This window comes from Macrosteles quadrilineatus, unplaced genomic scaffold (genome assembly GCF_028750875.1).
Source record: "Macrosteles quadrilineatus isolate MER2022 unplaced genomic scaffold, UCM_ALF_1.0 Scaffold_9__3_contigs__length_116548681, whole genome shotgun sequence".
Lineage (NCBI taxonomy): Eukaryota > Metazoa > Arthropoda > Insecta > Hemiptera > Cicadellidae > Macrosteles > Macrosteles quadrilineatus.
This window is the reverse complement of record NW_026542602.1, coordinates 43,429,451-43,449,004: the sequence shown is the minus strand read 5'-3', so window position 1 is coordinate 43,449,004 and position 19,554 is coordinate 43,429,451. Positions and strand designations below refer to the sequence as shown.

The following is a 19,554-nucleotide window of genomic DNA, read 5'->3' as shown; positions in this document are numbered from 1 at the left end:
CCTGTATATTGATTAAAAATTATTATAATAAATTTTTTGTGAACGAAACATTTACTTTACAAACCAGAATGAAATTTTGTCTAGCGTGAAAGTAGAAGTTGCTTGTCGACATTTTTTGCACCCTTAATTATTTACAGAGGCGCGCGTGCCCCGGGGTACCCACACCCACACCCACACCCGGCACATCTGGGTGCGGACGTCCGTTTGGGACACATGCACAGCTGTTCTCTTCTCTTTCACTTCCTACATCTGCAGAGGTTTGTGATTTATGAACAGCTGTGAAAGAAACATTATTTTTCAAAGTCCTCCAAAATCTGAGCAATAACAAACTTAACTCATCTGTACACAACTAACAAAGAGAAAGGGAGTGCATGGCTTGCCAGCATTGGCCGGACGGCTACGGAGGCGCTAGTAAAATCCCCATGTAAGCTCAGCTAGAAAAGAAAAAAACGTAAAAAGTTAGTAAACTGCTGAGACCCTGGCATTGTAGCTACATCTTTCAGTTGCTAATTTCAATCTTTGGTTACATTAGCAAATCGTAATCTAAATTACTTTATTGTGTTATTTTGTCCTTATTTGGCACATATTACACTTTCCAATGATGCTCTTATTTAATATTTACTTATTTTTAAGGAATCACCCAGTAAATTTTAATACACGTTTTAATTAGATTTATAAAATTATTGTATATCCATAATGTAATAGTTATTGTACATAGCAGATTTAGAACTCTTTTTACGCACACGGGCTTATGCCTATGCGGAAAAATATATTTCCTTATTAATATATCTGTTTATTGTATTGCTCAATTTCTGGAAATAAACGATTTGACTTTGAACTGTGCCACCTCTGCTTTGGATAGGAACTATTCCAACATTAAATGGAGAACTTAAACTATTTTTTGTGATAGAAATAGTTATTTGTGCAACTAGTGAGAAAAGTAAGCAATTGACTCACTCGAGAGAAATCCTTACTCACGAGCCGTAGGCGAGTGAGGAATGGTTTCTCGAGTGAGGCAATTGTACTTTGAACTCGAGTTGCACATTATACTTTTCCTACAGTTACCATAAAACAAATAAGTTGGTGAAGAAACATAACCTATTTTTACACAGAAGTGAACTTTTAATATAACATTTAACGTGAAGTGACAAATACAACAGTACAACAGATGACCAGCTGATTTACAGTCAGTGCTGCCAACGTATTTCGCGCGCATACGACGTTGCCTGCATGTTACGCGCTCACTATTTCGTGCCTTCACATTGCAAATCTGGAGTGAGACAAAGTAATTAGAGTGTGTCTCACTGATGAGCGAATTGGCCACTTTGCTTTCTCAAATCAGTGAGAGAACATGTACATTGTTAGGTAACTGTAGGAAAAAATATGAACTCCACTTTTTTGTCACTTATTTTCCAATTCGGTAGCTAACTTAAGCATTTATTACAGAACATATTGTATTTTATTATTGTTTTAAAATTTAAATACAACCCCAAAAGGTTTTTAATTTTCACGTTTTCCCCTGAAGCAACTTGTTTAGCAGCTATACAGCGTGTAATTTTTCATCTTGGAAAAAGCAGTTTGCTTTGTACATTTTGTTTCGTGTGTAGCTCCAACGATAACTTTTGGAGAGAAAATATTAAGAATAATTATCAAAGTTTCTCGTTTGTTTGAACATTAATTGCAAAAGTAGCGAATAAGTCAGCCATTTTAAAAACAAATGAAAAACACAAGTTATTGGATTTTTTGCTTGAAATAACCTTATCGAATAAACAATTTGTTGTTCTTATCTCAGTAAACTACTCGTTGAGTCAAAATTTTCATAGTCCCTTATCTACAGATCTTTACAGGTAGAGTAAATTTATCAATCCATTTTTGACGTGAAGCAAAAAATTCTAGCAGAGCGTGGTTTCGATCCACGGACCTCTGGGTTATGGGCCCAGCACGCTTCCACTGCGCCACTCTGCTGGATGAAAATTAGGGTTGTAAAAATATTGTTGAGTCTAACCAATAGTATGAACCTTATAAACTGAATGATGTGCGCTCTGTGGTTTAACCATAACAGTATTATGGTTTGTTTGAACTGCTCCGTCAGTTTCCTCTAAAATGTTGGGTACAGGATACGTCTTAGTTTTAGGATAATACTGCTAGGTTATGTTTAAGGAAATTAGGGTTTCGTCAAAATGTTTTTGTTCAAACTTTAATAATGGTTTAACGGAGACAATATGTATATTGGCTGAAAAATGTGACATAAGCCAAAACATTGGAAATCTTCAACCAACAATACAACTTATAAGTTGCAATTAAAAATATTTAGACATCACGGTGTTTTTTCATCGTCAAAGTCTAAAGCCTGGTATAATATGTCTTGTTGGTGACGTTTGAATTTTCTGATCTTCTCAATGTTTCTCTCCTAGTTCAGAGCAGAGCAAATTGTACTAATGAACTTGTACTGAAATAAAATGACCAAAAACAAACAGTATTAAATTGCATTGTTATATTAAAAAATAGGGAGCTGATGGTTAAAAAAAACCATCATAAAAACACCCTCAAATCAACCGACACATGAAAACCCATAAAACGGTTTCATGATAATTATATAAATCAGGTTTAATTATTTTTTTTTCTATTATCTTTTTTTCTTTCCAAAACCTCCTTATCAGTTAGAACCAGCTGAGCTCTCAAAGAAAACAAACAAAGACCCAACCCTTTGAAGAACACAGACATAAACCTGATCTTCAGTAGAATCTTGAGCTGATTACCATGAAAATGGCTGAATGCTCTTGCGGTAGATGGAGAGAAATTATCTTGTCTATGGATGACTAAGGGATGATGGGGGGAGCAACAGGAAAGAGGATCCGGGGTTGAGGGGCCCCCATGTGTCCCGGGGGGGGGGGGGGGTAAAATGACCTTCACCCTTAGACATGTGCTAGGGCTATCAGTCTACACCAGTATATCATCTGTAGTGTGTAGAGGTGGTTTGTGTGATAAGGTTATGTGCCTTTAAGTTTCTGTCGGTTTGAATTTGGATTGCCAAACAAAGGTAAGTTAAGGTAAGGGAAAAAGCAAAAAAGGGTTTGATATAAAATGCACGTAATATAGTATAGGATGAAATAAATAAGTTTGTCAAAATTAATTAAAATGTAACCATAAACCTATAACAGTTTTATTTTTTATTCTCAAGAATAGCATGGGAATTTTTAATGTAAACTTACAATTTTTACTTTCTCTTCCTATACATTGTATAGACAAGGAATTGTTTCGTAAAAATGTTCGAGTTTGAGTTTTGGTTGGACATGTCCATTTTTAGTACCCTGATCTTTGACTATTGATACAACTAGACATTCTATACCCATTTGAAAGTAATCAGTTTATTTGTCAAACTAGAATCCTAGTGATGAAGTTAGCCACCGACAGATCGTGCTGTTGAAATTAACTGATTTCTGTAGAATGGTTTTTAACTAAGACAAAATGATACGACGATTTATTGTAAGCTAGCAACAGCGGCCTTAATGTCATTCAGTAACAAAAAATGATATAAAAATTACAATTTTAAACACAACTGTAATCTGTGATTGGTCCAAAGAACTGCATTATTTAAAAAAAAAATGTTGACAGCTGGTCTATAGATGGGATAACTTCAAAATCCAAATTTAAAAGTCAGTCAATGCTCATGTTTAACAAAGGATAAGGAAGAATGTCACAATTGTAATTTAAGTTTAAATAATTCATGCTCGGGGGCACCATCCACCATGTGCTATCGTGTAATTCTATGAGTATCTAATGGTCTCCTTCAAACAGGAAACTCAAAAATTACTATTAATATGATTCTCACACAATAATAATAGAACACATGATACTCATGTCTCTATTGAGTTGAAGTTAGGTTGATAATAGAAGCTTTATTTATTGTAATGGATTGCTTAAAGTCTCTGTGAGAACTAAATATCCTTCTACCACGATATTATTGTATTATATATTATTTTCGTAATATAATGTGAAATATCTTTTCTTAGTTTAATTGTTAACTAAATATACAACACCAAAAACACTATTTTAGTTGCAAATTGTATAAAAAATCATTTAAAACTTACTTCGTTTCGACGATTACGTGCGAGCCATCTGTGGGCGATTATTTAAACTACGTGTACTGCATTACCGACCTGAGGTTCAACAAGGGTCCACTAGAGTAATCAGGTTCTGGAAATCATTGAAGTTTAATATTTTAAAATTAATTAGCCGGAGCTGGAGTAAACATCAGTTGATCAGGTGTACATTTTACTGATGTTAAACTTTTGCAATGAAATAGTTCAACTGATTACTATGTTATTTGCATTGTTATCAAAAACTGTTTGTGTTTATTTATAGTGTACTGTACCAACGACCTCCGCGAGAATATGACCATAAAATATAAGTACAAGCCAAGTACAGTTAATCGAACCTACATAGGTTCAGACCGATCATGGTAAATGAAGTGACAAGGCAGAAACGCCTTTTTACACGGTTCAAAAGTTCACACATCTGTGTTTTATGATCCCCATGGGAAAGAAGTCTCAAATGTAGGGACAAAAGTCACGACTGTTCTAAGAACCATTGAACTCTGAAATCAACCCCGCCCATCAGGGTCACGCTTGGGGCACGGGAAACAAAAGACTGACTTACGGGTAAACAAAGTCAAGTGAGAAGTTAAGTGACAAACAGAACAGAACTACAAGTAGTGTGGGACGTTTGGGACAGAACTGTTAATATACAGACACACACACACACACAGACATCATATCGAAACCAAATTTTGGGGTTCAGGGGAAGCCAAAATAAACATATCCACGGAAGAATTAAAATTAAATTTGACGAAAATAATACCTTTTCCATATATGTACCATGTATAGGGGGAGAAAGTAAAAGTAGCCTATTTAAGATCCATGTTCAAAATAAACTGTCCTTTTTGTTTACAATCTGACTGTGGTTAAAACATTCAATCGAAGGGTATCTCCTGACACAAATCATATTTTTTAACCAAAGAGTGTTTTTCAGCAACACTAGATGTTTGAAAGTGAATTCTATAAAGCGATCTTTTGCTGGACACAGACCTCTTCGATGAGAAGGGGTTGAACCACGCCAAATACAGGAGTTGGGATAGCTCCTAACATTTGAGCTTGAGTACGTTAATCTCCCTTGATCCCTATTTTCTCTTTTGAAAGAATGTATTGCATTATCATATCTAGCACGTTGGTTTTTATTTACAGCTTTGATTGAAGGGAGGGTCAATTCCTCTTTTTGTCGTTTCAATTCTTCTGATTTGCGAAGTGAAGTTATTTCAGATTCCAATGTAACTTTATTTTCTGATTGTAGTTTATCACTCAAATCTTGATCACGCATACCAATAATAATGACCTTTAGTAACATTTCATCTTCAAGCGTTCCCCATTCACAGGTACGAGCAAGAGAATATAAATCTGTCACAAAATCTTCTGCAGTTTCTGTTAGTCCTAGTTTTCTACGTAGAAATTTGGCTCTTTCGTATATAATATTCTTCTTTGGATTGAAGTTCCCATCAAATTTGTCCATGACTGTTTTATACTTTGTTCTTCGTTGGTCATTTTGAAGGATGAGAATATTTCTTCTGATTTCGGGCCCATTGCATATATGAGTGTACTCACTTGTTTTTCTTCAGATGATTGATCCAAATCACTAATTGTTCTAAATCTTTCGAAACGTTTTTTTTCCAAGATGACCATTCCGCTGGTTGGAAGGAAAAAGGTTCAGGCATTCTTACTTGTGTATGAGCCATGATAAACTTTTTTGATAATGGTAGATACCACAAAAGTTGTTGATATGTTTGTATAGGTAAAAAATTAAATTTTAGTGTCAGTATATTAATTAATACATAAATAGTTGAAACAACCAAAGCCTTTGGTCACCCCAAACTATGCAAATAAAGACTGCACCATGTATTAATTTAATATACTGACACTGAAATTAAAACTGAAGTAACTCAAATTCAAGGAGGCGATGCCCCTTTGGAAATTACCTATGCCGATACCATTTTACAGGTTCGCTGGATTGATAGCTTTAAAATGACAACTCAATCTTGAAAATCGGTTACGTAGGACGGGTGAAATGAAGTAAGAAATAAGCCCCTTTTTGGAATAAGTATATAGATTGATAACAAGGTTAGCTACTTAACTTAGAACTTAACTACTTAGCTACTTAACTGTACCCATGTGGATGGTCCAAAACTAGGCTATTGGAAATTATTAGATATAGAGCATACAATAAAGAGGAGATTTCATATAATTTTCATAAAACTCAGAAATATATTTTTGCTCCTGGCCCAAATTTTAGTGAACCTAGAATCCCACTTATATATTTGAAGATTTCCGACTGGAACGAGTTCTTTATTCGTCACTGGGTGACCGACTCGATGGAATGCCAACATAAAATCCAGATAAATTACTATTGTCAACGCCGTTCTTCTTGTTCGTGAGTTTTTCTTTTGAGTTTTGTTTTTTCTTTATTAGTTTTTTTTCTTTTTTTTACACTGACAAAGTTGGTTTCGCACATTCGTACGATGTTGTGATTTCTTGACGTTAGAAATTCAAAACAGAGACAGGTCTCACCCAAAACATTCTATGGCGTTAGACCAAAATTAAATAAAATCAATTAAATATTAAATAAATTTCGAAAGTTCATTGTTTGTTGATACGTTTACTCTCTTAAAGCTTAAAAAACTATTAGAAATCATGAAAGTTTGAAAACGCACGCTTCATTACACGTACATTCAAATGTTGGTACATTATTCATTCAAGTACATGTAATAGAGCACATATTTGTCCGTGTACACGACATCAAAACTGAAGGGAAGAAGCTTTAGGTTATTAGATTTAACAAAAATATATCAATAAAGATATTATCATTCATGTCCTATATAAATAATGTTACATTTAACGAGAACCAGGTTTGCTGCTACGGGGAAGGTTAAAATTGCATCTTTTGTAGGATTATAAACATTGATTTGCCAAATTTGATTAAAATCTACAAACAAACTACAAATGCTTCATGTTCTCAATAAGAATATCACAAGCAAGTAGTTAAAAATGTACTTTTTTGGTATTTTGTTGTAACTAAATCATAAACGCTTCAATATGCAAAATTATTTATTTTAAACCTCTACCCATTTGATGGTATTATTAAAATTAGGACCAGCATCCCATCCCCATAGGCTGGCTAATTAAAACTTTATGGTCTCCTAGGGTTAGGAAACTCAAAAATTCTTATTACTGCATTACACACAGTAATAAGGGGAGATACGATTGAAAGTCCGACGAACGAACCCTCAGATTGGGATATGAAGCTGTATTTATTATAACGGATTGTGTAAAGTCCTTGCGAGAACTAAATCTTTTTCTGTTACGAAATCATTGCATTATTTTTTTTCTTTGCCTGATATAACGTAAAACATCTTTTTTAGTTAGGTTTTAATCGAAATATGCCACAATACAACCTACATTCATTCAAAATTGGTATTAAAAGAATAATTTAACAAATTTCACTGATTTTGTTTTGACGATTACGAGCGAGCCATCTGTTGGCGAATATTTAAACTACGTGTTCAGTACTCCATTTCCGACACAGCCTTGAGGTTCAGTTAGTGTCCACTAGAGTACTCCACATATATTGTGAGAGTGAGACTAAAGTCGTTCGTTTTCTCGGTGACTACTTTATCCTTATAACAATTTTGACGATATGGGTTCAATATTGTTCCTACTGCTAAGGATGAGATGAGAGGCACGATCTTGAAGTCTTGATACTGACTAAAGCCGACATTTTCCTAGACACAGCTGTTAATCAATACCTCATACAGCCAATGGTTACCAAAGTACCTACAGTTTAAAGAGGAATCTGAACCACATTTTTGCCTTTTGATTAACGAATTGGTCTGCGGTGACGAATTGACGACGAATTGATTAACGAATTATATTACTGCGGATAGTCGTAGTACTCTTTAGTGCGGACGTTAATCCACACAAGGAAGTCTCATATCCAGAGTTCATGCCTATAAATATCCACGTACAAAAGAGACTGAAAAAAATAACGGAGTTATATTATTCGAGTTTATAGTAACATTATTAGTGTGTTTTGTTTTGTGGATCTGGCATGGACATTTTCAAATTTCTTACAAGGCTACAATCCAAATTATGGTTTATTATTATCAATTTTCGAATTTGTTGTTAGATTGTATCATTTGATAGTGCAACGGCAAAGTTACAGAATCGACCACGATTGCAAATTACACCCAGAATATAAATTTATATTTTCTAAACTGCGATTATGTTCAAAAAGTACTGGACACAAAATCGCCACGTAATAGCAAACTCATGCATTGCTTTTTGTAACGTTTTGGTATTGTTGAAACAAAATCGTTTTCCGTAATTATTTCTGTTCAATTATACTCACTCAGTCCCATCCTGGTTCGATGTTTGTCAATTGGAAATATATTAAATACATATCGATAGTTCATTGTATGAACTCTGATACATATACTCTCTTAAAGTTTAAAAACGGTTATAAATTATATAAGTATAGAAACCAATGTTTCGTCACACGTGCATTCAAATTTTAGTACATTATTCATTCACCTATACTTTATATGTAATCTTATAACGGACACAAAGCTCATCTTGACTTCCAGGCGGAAGGGAGGATCCTCATTATACACGCTCAGTAAACATAGTGATTCATATAACTAGAACGAAAAACAATCATGGACCATGACTTGAGTAAAGCTGTACTTTAGTTCCTTCTTTTTTTAAATATAATTTCTATAGGCTACGTCGTTTTGCTTCTAGATTGCCACCAGGGATATTGCAAGATGTACAAATACCCAAAACTGCAGCAAACCTGCAGACTATAGGCAAATTTTAATTTGTCTCAATAGATTATACAAAAAATTCATTCCCCATATAAATAACGTTAGATTTAACGAGTACCTAGATGCTGCAGGAAAGGTTTGAAGTGTATATTTTTCGAAATGTTAATAGTATATATATATTTTGAGGTTGGCATCCTCTTTTTAGCGAATTTCCCTATAGGGAAGTAGCTATTACCGTAGGTGGCACGGTAAGACCTAGACCCGGGACCGATTTACTTTTTCATTTTGATGTCCCCAGAGGCCAAAAACACTATTCGTTCAAATTTTTATATATGTATATATATATATATATAGACTTATATATATATATATATATACGTCCGTGAACGCGATAACTTGAGTAATTTTTGTCCGATTTTGATGAAATTTGGTTTAAAGGTGTAAAGCGTGATAAACTTGAATGAGTTAGCGAACCAGCACGATCGGACCATGGGAACGGGGCTTTACGGGGGGGTTTATGGGGTAAAAATTGGTTTTTCTCACTTTTGACCCTTAAAACACAAAATTTCCCAATTTTTCTTTAGACCTTAAAGAGCTTAAAAAAACAAATAATTTAGTATATAAAAGTATTTTTGTTCGATTATTAGTAACGGAGAAAATTCAAAAAATTGTAAATTTAAAATTCCCATGTTATTCTTATGGAGAATATTGTTAAATGTTGTAGTTTGCTTGTTTATGAATATATTTTGATCAAACTTGGCAAATTTATTTATTTTGTACTAAGCTATCAATATTTTACTCAAAAACACACTTTATTAGTTTCCTTGTAGCAGCAAACCTAGGTATTCGTTAAACCTAATGTTATTAAAATATATTTAACTGAAAATCAATAACCTTGTCTTTGCCCGTCCACATAGACTACTGACTACAGCTCTGTGTGTGGAACGTATGCAGCAAAGCAAGGAGTGAGCCGGTACAGTACAACGGTGAACTGTAGGCCTACTGAAAAAATGTTTGCGGCAGTCAGGTCAGGTGTATATGGCTGTGGCGACTAGCGCCACGTCTTGTGACATAGATCCGACCTATAAGTCGATATATCCAGGTCAGGTGTATATGGCTGTGGCGACTAGCGCCACGTCTTGTGACATAGATCCGACCTATAAGTCGATATATCCGAACCCACGACATCGCTGCCTTGGGCCCGAAGTCCGTGACGCTACCAACTGAGCCAGTCGATTTTTGGTCTTATGTGATCGTTGGGTTTTATAGAGAATTGTCATGAATATATTTTATTTTATTATATGGTCTCCTAGGATTAGGAAACTCAAAAATTCTTATCACCGTAATTCACACAATGATAAGTAGACTACGATGATACGTTCTATGAATACCATTAGAAGCTTAGAAAACTAATTTATCTAAACGGATTGCATAAAGTCCTTGCGAGAACTAAAATATTTTTATGCTACGAAATCATCGCATTATGTTTTTTTCTTTGTCTGATATAACGTAAAACATCTTTTTTAGTTAGGTTTTAATCGAAATATGCCACACTGCAAACTACTTTAATTCGAAATTAGTATTAAAAGAATACTTTAACAACATTTCACTGACTTTGTTTTGACGATTACGTGCGAGCCATCTGTTGGCGAAATTATGAACTACGTGTACAGTACTCCATTTCTGACACAGCCTTGAGGTTCAGGTAGTGTCCACTAGAGTACTCCACATATATTGTGAGAGTGAGACTAAAGTAGTTCGTTTTCTCGGTGACTACTTTATCCTTATAGCAATGTTGACGATATGGGTTCAATATTGTTCGAACTGCTAAGGATGAGATGAGAGGCACGATCTTGTAGTCTTGATACTGACTAAAGCCGACATGTTCCTTCACAGCTGTTAATCAATAACCCATACAGCCAATGTCAACCAAAGTACCTACAGTTTAAAGAGGAATCTGAACCACATTTTTGCCTTTTGATTAACGAATTGGTCTAATTATATTACTGCGGATAGTCGTAGTACTCTTAAGTGCGGACGTTATTCCACACGAGGAAGTCTCATATCCACAGTTCATGCCTAGAAATATCCACATACTAAAGATAAAGAGACTGAAAATTAAACAACAATTAATATTTAACATTTTAACACTAACGTCGGAGTTATATTATTATAGTTTAAAGTAACATTATTAGTGTGTTTTGTTTTGTGGATCTGGCATGGGCATTTTTTATGTTTCTTACAACAATGAAAATCCAAATTATGGTTTTGTTATTATCAAAGGTCGAGATGACATCATTATATGTTGAAAGCACACTGTCTGGTATAACTACTAAACCAGTATGTTTTCTGTGGTATAACCCAGAATGTAAATTGATATTATCTACAATGCAATTATTTGCCATGAATACTGGATTCGCCATATATTAATGTAGTTGTTCATAACTTTTTGTACTATTTGATACCTATTGTTGGAAGAAAATCAGTATTGCATACTCATTTCTGTTCAATTTTTCTGTCGTTTTAACCATAAGATTTTACTAAAATATTTTCATAAATATACTAGAGGACCAAGCTGCTCCACAGCGTTAAAATAAATATATCATCCGAGAAATAATCAAATTTTTGATTTTAATTGAGTAATACAGTATCTTGAGCTTAGCTTATTCAAACGATCAATAGCTCAAACTAAAGCCTATAACTTACTGATTATTTGAGTCTAAAAAATATTAAAAAAACATCGTCAATACTGGAGTTGTTGATGTGTAATCATAGAAAAGCCTCATGAAAAATTAATTCATCTTGGTTGTTCAACTTGAGTTTGCTTGAAACTCGTCCGTTTGAATAACTAATAGCTTAAATGAAAGCCGGTATTTCACTGACGTTTCTTAGACTAAAATATATAGGATCATATAATTATAACTGGTGAAATACGTCTTAAATTGAAGTAAGAATTAAAAAATTAATCAAATTATGTTTTTGAAGTTTTGATTTTGAGAAATATGCTTGAAGTGTAATCTGTGAGTGCATGCCTTCAAATTGTGATCTAACTCATGAAAATCGATCGGGCAGCAGAACCAAATAAACTTGGAAAAGAAAAAACAATTTTTTTTTAAATATATAAGATTATTATTCACACCCCATAACGTAGCATTTAACAAGTGTCTAGGTTTGCTGTTACGGGGAAGGTTAAAAGTGTATCTTTTTAACCAAATGCTAAATAGGTTTAATAAATAAATTTGCCAAATTTGATTAAGATCTATGAACAAACAAACTACAGTTGTTTTCTTATTATAGTACAATAAAAATAAGTTTTGACCCCCAAAAAATAGCACAACCAAGGAATTTGGTAAAAGTGTTGGGTGTACCTTCCTTTTGAACATACTAAAAGTCCCCTAAAATTGAAGCTGTGCTACAGAAATATGCCGCCATTTTCCAATATGGCGGCCGTAGCACAGCTTCAATTTTAGGGGACTTTTAGTATGTTCAAAAGGAAAAGTACACCCAACATTTGTAGCAAATTCCCCGTTTGTGCTATTTTTTTTTTGGGTTTATGGAATTTTTCGTTTATTTTAACTGCATTATTACTCTTAAGAATAACATGGTAATTTTAAATGTAGGTTGTTGGGATTTTTTGGTTACTTTAAATCATGCAAAAATGCTTCACTATTCAAATTTATTTGATTTAGATGCTCTACATACACAACATTTAATATTAATTGAGAATTGGGCAATAAATAAAATGCTTTTATGGTCTCCTATAATTAGGAAACTCAAAAATTCTCATCTCTGCGATTCACACAGTGATGAGTTGATACTTAATATCTCCATTATTATTCGAGCAATAATTGCGTGATTTGAAGCTTGATTTATTAAAACGGATGACTTAAATCCTTGCGAGAACTAAAACTTCTTTTGTTACGAAATCATCGCATTATATTTCCATTGCGTTATAAAACGTAAAATACCTTTTTTTAGAATCAAAATATGTCACACTACAAACAACCTTAACTCGAAATTGGTATTTAAAGAATAATTTAATACAATTTAACTTACTTTGTTTCGACGATTACGTGCGCGCCATCTGTGTGTGGATATTTCAACTAGTGTACTACAATGGTACTACATTTACGATATGACCTTGAGGTTCAGCAAGTGTCCACTAGAGTACTCAAGCACTTGGAATGTTAGATGAATAGCAAAGACATGTTTACGATTTAGGTAACTCTTTTTCTCGGTGACTACCGTACTTTATCCCCAATGCAGTGACGATATCGTTTCATTGTCGTCCGTAATCGTAATCATATCGAAAATCGATAAAGACCAATCTGTTATCAAGCCTATGTTTAATTTGCTATCGATTAAAACACACATAAAGGACACTACTGATGAAAATATGAATTAATTAATATTCTATCAATGTTAATTAAAATGTCTTGTGGGACACACTGTATTTTATTGTGTTTTAAAAATGTATATGAATTGAGACTTGTTGCTCTTGAATTTTCGGTAGTTCATATAATTATTAAGTTATTCAATATTAGAATGAACATTATATTAAGTTAGTAATAAATGTATCACGTATCAATAACTAATTGTATGCTATGTCAAAGCCATGGAGACTGGGATATTGAGTTATATAGGTCTGGACAAAATCACTAATCAGTGTTAAACTAATTGGATATTGTTTTCTGTGCGATCAAATTTTATCCAAAATGTTAAAAAGTTGTACAATGTTCCAGCGCTAATTTGTCTTCAAATGCATATAAATAAAAAATTAAAGTTTCGTCTGTACATTGCTCAGAATTACATGTTTATGTTATTTTTGCGTTTTATACATTAAAGAAACCGAAACAAGTATTTTCTCTATTTCTGTCTGTCACGGCCGAGAAGGCAAATTACCATAGATAAATGGAGTATGCATATGTCTACTCCTTTATGATATTACGCGACCTTCAACTGAAAACCGAAGCATCGATCGAAATTCAAATAGTATTTTTGTATTCACTGGATTTGCGAAAGTGTCTTTAGACATTAAAATATGGCCTCACTACTTTTGGAATAAAATAACGGACGTTCAAACCCCCAATTTTGTGCGATTTTTGTCAAGTTTTCTTAAAATTATGTAAACATAACAATTAAACAATGTAAACAATTAAATTTTTTTTAATTTTCTTAAAATTACTAGGTAAACATTTCTTAAAATCCTTTAACTGGTCCAGAAGGATGCTCAATACTATTACAATGATTTTATCTACGACATAAATACGTTCGTAATATTTTTCTTTAAAAAAATATCCAAAAGCTTATGGATATGGACTAGAAAATTAAAACATTTGCAATTTTTATCATACAAAGGGGATCCTATGGTTACTTGGCGATGTGTGGTGTGTATCTATAGTCAACGGCTTTACGACGGCAGCAAATAGAGTATCGCGAGCACCCTACTTACCGTTTACACTCTGATTATCGTTTGATAGTCTCAGTGACTTCACGTAGAGTTAATTAATTGCCACAAACCTTCTCTTCCGGACGTTCCGCTTCCGCAGGAAACCGACCGGAAGAATGCTATGATTTCACCAATCTAAGTAATTGTAGAACCATTGCTGGTTTTCAAGTTTTCAAATACTGTACATGGGATGTATTTTTAGTGTATGGAAATTATTGTGTAGAGTCATTTCTTTTTCCTCGATAAATGGCACAGCTAAGGAAGGTTCCGAATCGTCGATCGCAGTGTCGTACCATATTGGTGATTAGTGGGATTTGAACCAACGTCACCAGAAGTCCAGCGCATTGACTTCCAGACTAGCGAAACCCAATTTGGAAAAGTTTCCCGGGTCTTTTTCAGAACAGGGCTGCCACTATATACTGTGGAAAACTAAAATTTCGGTAAGGTGGTTTTTGAGTTTTTGTAAAAGAGGTGTGAGTAAAGCTATAAACTAACCTAAACTGTGGTTATTCCACAGTTCAAAAAGTTGCAGTCCTCTTCTGAAAAATTCAAAAAAAAAGGAAAAAAAGATGTCGCTTGTGTACCGTAATTAACATATTCCTAAAAAACAACTATAAACTCTTGAGAATGTAAAAAATCTCAAATGTGACTTTCAACTATGTAAAACCCAAAAGTTATTCCAAATTCAACACTATATTTATACAATTAGAGGAAAATAATGCATTCGAAAATTAGTTTACGTATAATAAAAATAAAAATAAATGCAATCTCGCAGAATAATATGTCACTGAACTGTATTTCCCGAAATTATCGAGTTTCATAAGTCATCAAACTGGATCGTATACATAAGTATTTTTGGTATTTTTACAAATACCTTTTCCATCCTTAATCACAGTAGACTTGTCACTATTTGCTGAATCAGACAGCTACCTAGAATTCCAAAATCAGCTGGTTACGTCATTATCCACGGACCAGAGTCTGAAGGTCAAGGAAGGAGACGAGCGAATCTGCGACAAGACCTTACACGCTCATTTGTCACGTGACCAATCATATCAGCTGATCTTGAGGTTTCAGGTAATCAGCTGTTTAATGTTAACTTGGATTAACTGCAGCAAAGGACGATTTGAAGAAGACAAGGCTGTGAATTTTGTCGAATCACTTGTTTTAACGTGAGTACATGACATGGGATCTTTTTGAGAAGGACAGTTTTATGAGCTAGGGAAGGGAATCGCGATTCCAAATAAAATGTTGAGATATGATAGCGAATTTTCCCTGCAGTAGAGCTATAGTAGGTACTGTAGCATCGTAAGGCAATGGGACTGATTTACTTTTAGGTTTTCACCCACAAATGTTCAACAGACTATTCATTCGAATTCGTATATATATTTTGACCGTATGACGAAAATGACTGGATTTAAATAATCTGAGTTTTATGCAATTTGGAACGTTTATTCAAAGGAACTCGAACCAGCGTGTTTTGTGTTGATCGGGTTGTGAACGGGGTAAAACTTAGTGGTTGTAAATTTTGACCCTCAAAACAAAAACTTTTAGTTTCGAAAATTCTAGGGGATGGCGTATTAAAAAAAGGTTAAAAGAAAGGAGGATCACTCCATACAATTGAGTAAATATTTCCTCTATTCACTAGCAAAAAAAAGGTAACAAATTAATGACATCACAGTTTTTGTATTTGTACTATCCAACATACAAGTTCCTCACACCACAGAACTACGCATTTCAGATTCTAGATGTGAGATGGGATGACTATATTTCTGAGAATGTTGAGAACCGGGAACTCAGAATCCGAGTGCAATGTACAGAGGTCACAGGCCGGTGTAACTAAACTCCGGAACTGGCGATGCAGAATTGACAGTGTAGTGTGTGTTGTGATGTATATACTACATGTTTATATGTCCAGGATGTGATAGAACCACAGTGTAGAGTGTTGTGTGTATTTTCAGGATGCAGAAGGAACCGACTACTATCACTAGAGGATGGCTGCAGATAGAGATGGCCCAGGGATACTTCTCGTGGCGTTGGGTCGTCCTTAGGAACGGAATAATTGTCATATACAGGTAAAAACCCCTTATGTTGACTAAAACACCAAAATACACTTAGAGTTCAACGATTCACAAATTTTACATATTTAAGTTATACAATTTATTTTAAGGGACAAAACTTTTCGTTAATATGAATTTTGTTTAGAATTAATAAGGGATTTTTTGACAAATGTGATAGCAGAATCTGTATATACGAATAACATCAAACCAAAAAGTATCGGTGATTTTCTAGACTGGTCTATTTACGAAAACTATATCATACACTGTTTTCAATTAGAGTGATTAATCTACACAAATTGAATTACTGATTTTACTTAACCTAACCCAAACTCAACCACGTGAGGGGAGCAAAAATAAATTAAACAGTGTGTGTACTGTGCACTATTATTTATTATAGAATCAAATCAAAATCTTGAATATCGTTATGATTGATTAATATGGAATATCGATTATTACAATCAAAATAACCGTTGGAATCTTACATCAAAGTTCTGACTTTTGGTTTTATGTGTTATCCACGCCATTGGTATTTATTTTATTTTTTTCAAGGGGACAGTCCAAACCCTCGTTTTAATACTATCTAATGTGGCTCATTTTAACAGCACTATTAAATTAACTGTATGTATTTGTAGTTTTCATTTGGATTCTAGTGTCCTCTAATTGGTAGATTCAGAATTATCAGTCAACAATTTACCAAAATAAGAAAAGTCGTGTAACGAATAAAATTGCAATCTATAGTGAAATACGTTAAAATCTCAATAACACGACTCTCAATAGTTATATAGTCACACTTGACAATAAGTGTCACTTACAAATGCACTTGGTTTCATGTGAGCCTTAATCCCTCTTTATAAAAACCTCACAAATAAGTCTACCTTAATAACAAGACTTACGTGATGATCTCCATAAGATACTCGCTATCAATGTTTTACTGTTCCAACAATAATTAAGGCTTTAAACTCATGTTTAATAATAACATACGGTACTTTACATATATAATCCGGCTCGAAGGACCAAAATTATAATTATTACTTACTTGATAGTGTACGGTAATTGATTTGATTAGATTAGTATAAAACGGAAAATTAATATTCATTAAGATATTTTACACACAGTTTTAATGCAAAAAATATACGTACCACCGTAAGACAGAAAAAAAACCATTAACAAATGGACAGATCCCTAGGTAACTATAAACACGAATATTGTCCCAACATCTACCTCGTTGTCCCAATGCGAGACTGTTTAATGAAGTAGACATCATTCTCATTTAATTTGTATAAAATAATTCAATTCAAGATTGAGGTTGGTTCAAGTAAAGTTGGACGAAACATATTCTCTCCTGGATTTATCATTTTTTTGGATAACCTTAAGACAATTTTAAGGTCAGTTCATCCGATTTGGATATGACGTTTTAATGTTTGTTGTTGGTTTCTGGTTTTCCCACCAACTTTAAATCAATTTTAACTAAAATACCTTATACCATACATCCATCGCTGACCAGTAATGACTGGATAGCTTTCTTCAAAAAGTTTAAAATTTTGATACTTTAGAATAAAAAAGTTTATATTGGTTAACATGGCAGTAGTTTATGAGATCCATTCATCAACTTTCTACAAAATATTCTTTAGTGGAATTGAAAGGCCGTTCCTCAACTTTATTTTTAAAATTCCTGAGAGGGAGTGACTTTGTGTCCTTGTCGAGATGGTTGTAGAGCCTAATGGACAGGATAGCAGTCTTTTTGTTTGCTCAGTCTGCAGAAAGGAATGTTTACAAATTCTCCTCTTCTTGTATTGCGATTGTGAAGTTGGTTTCTACAGCTGAGGTTGTCTATGATTTCCTTAACATGTACCAGACAGTTGTAAATGAATTGATGGCTGTAAACAGTCAACTCACTGTCAACTGAACTGTAAACTGTTCATCACTCCCAAGTCACGGAATAGTACAACAGTAAACTATAATGTGCATGCCTTGCGCTAGACGTTCGTGTCCCCAGACGCAATGACACCATAGCTCATTAGAAAGAGGCCATAAATTCATCTAATTTAAGTAGATATCATCAGTGACCAAGTTTTTTTAGATGATCTTGGGTTCTACAGTTCAAGAACAGAAATTCGTTACCTAACTTTGTATTGCGAGACATTACTTTTTACCTACAACATCCAGCTTTCTTATTTGACCAGTTAATCCGCAAATCCGCTCGGAAATCCTGTCAGCTACCCCTATTCCTGAACACCTGTCGGCGGGGTCACTTTCACTGCAGAACGCATGCCCAGCGGCGCTGTGGGTATTCCTCCCAGATTCCGGGAATTTAATGACCTTGTGGGGATTTCTGCGGGTATTTTTGGTGAATTTATCTTAAGATTTAGTTTGTCGGACGCTGATTCATCAGAGAGATTATTTTAATGCGAAGTAAAGAAAGGGTGTGTGTTTATTGAATGACAGCTGTTTTTCTTGAATGAAGATCAGCTGGTTGCTTACGATTATTCTTTAGAAGTAAACAAGGACAGGTGTGTATAAAGTTTCGAACCATAAAATACGTCGATTCTTATAAATAAGGACCAAAGTTTTAACCCCCCAAAGCCACATAATCCTTAATCTTGTTTAAAACCCACTTATCTTGTTCCTATATATTGTTATTGATTTTGTTTCGTAGTAAACTTTAACGAAATTAGTACTAGAACTGTGTACAGCATACCTTGCTACATCAGCATTTCATAAATCTAATTTATGGCTGGGCGTATGGTGGATATGGACTTCAACTGAAGATAAAACAGTTACAAGTTCGAAAAGAAAATGTGATATAAGACATTAAAATTAGTCCAGTCACGATTTGAACCTTGGACTAAAGTTGTTCTCTGGGTCTAAGTTATGAAATCAGACCATAATGTGGTCTGTTTCCTTTTACGAAAGAGCCACTTGCGTAAAATACAAAAATAATAACTAAATATAGAGAAATGGGTAACTTACAATAGGGAATAGACGCGAGTATTTTCGAGATTTCCTGGGTAATTTGGGGAAATTCAGTATTGTAATCATGGCAACACTGGTGATCAGTACGCCGACCGACGGCTGCGCAGTGCACAGTGGTCTGTCGTCTGTCCCCCTCCCCTTCCCCGGCCTACCAACCGGTTGTGTGAATGGTGAATCACTCGCGAACCTGTCTGTCAGTGTGAATG

General features: G+C 34.2%; 1 non-coding gene across 1 annotated transcript; it reads right to left on the bottom strand.

The window, feature by feature from the left end:
- Positions 1-1,893: 1,893 nt before the first annotated feature.
- Positions 1,894-1,965, bottom strand: Trnam-cau (transfer RNA methionine (anticodon CAU)). Its single transcript has one exon. It is a non-coding gene; the product is annotated as a tRNA-Met (tRNA).
- Positions 1,966-19,554: the final 17,589 nt, after the last annotated feature.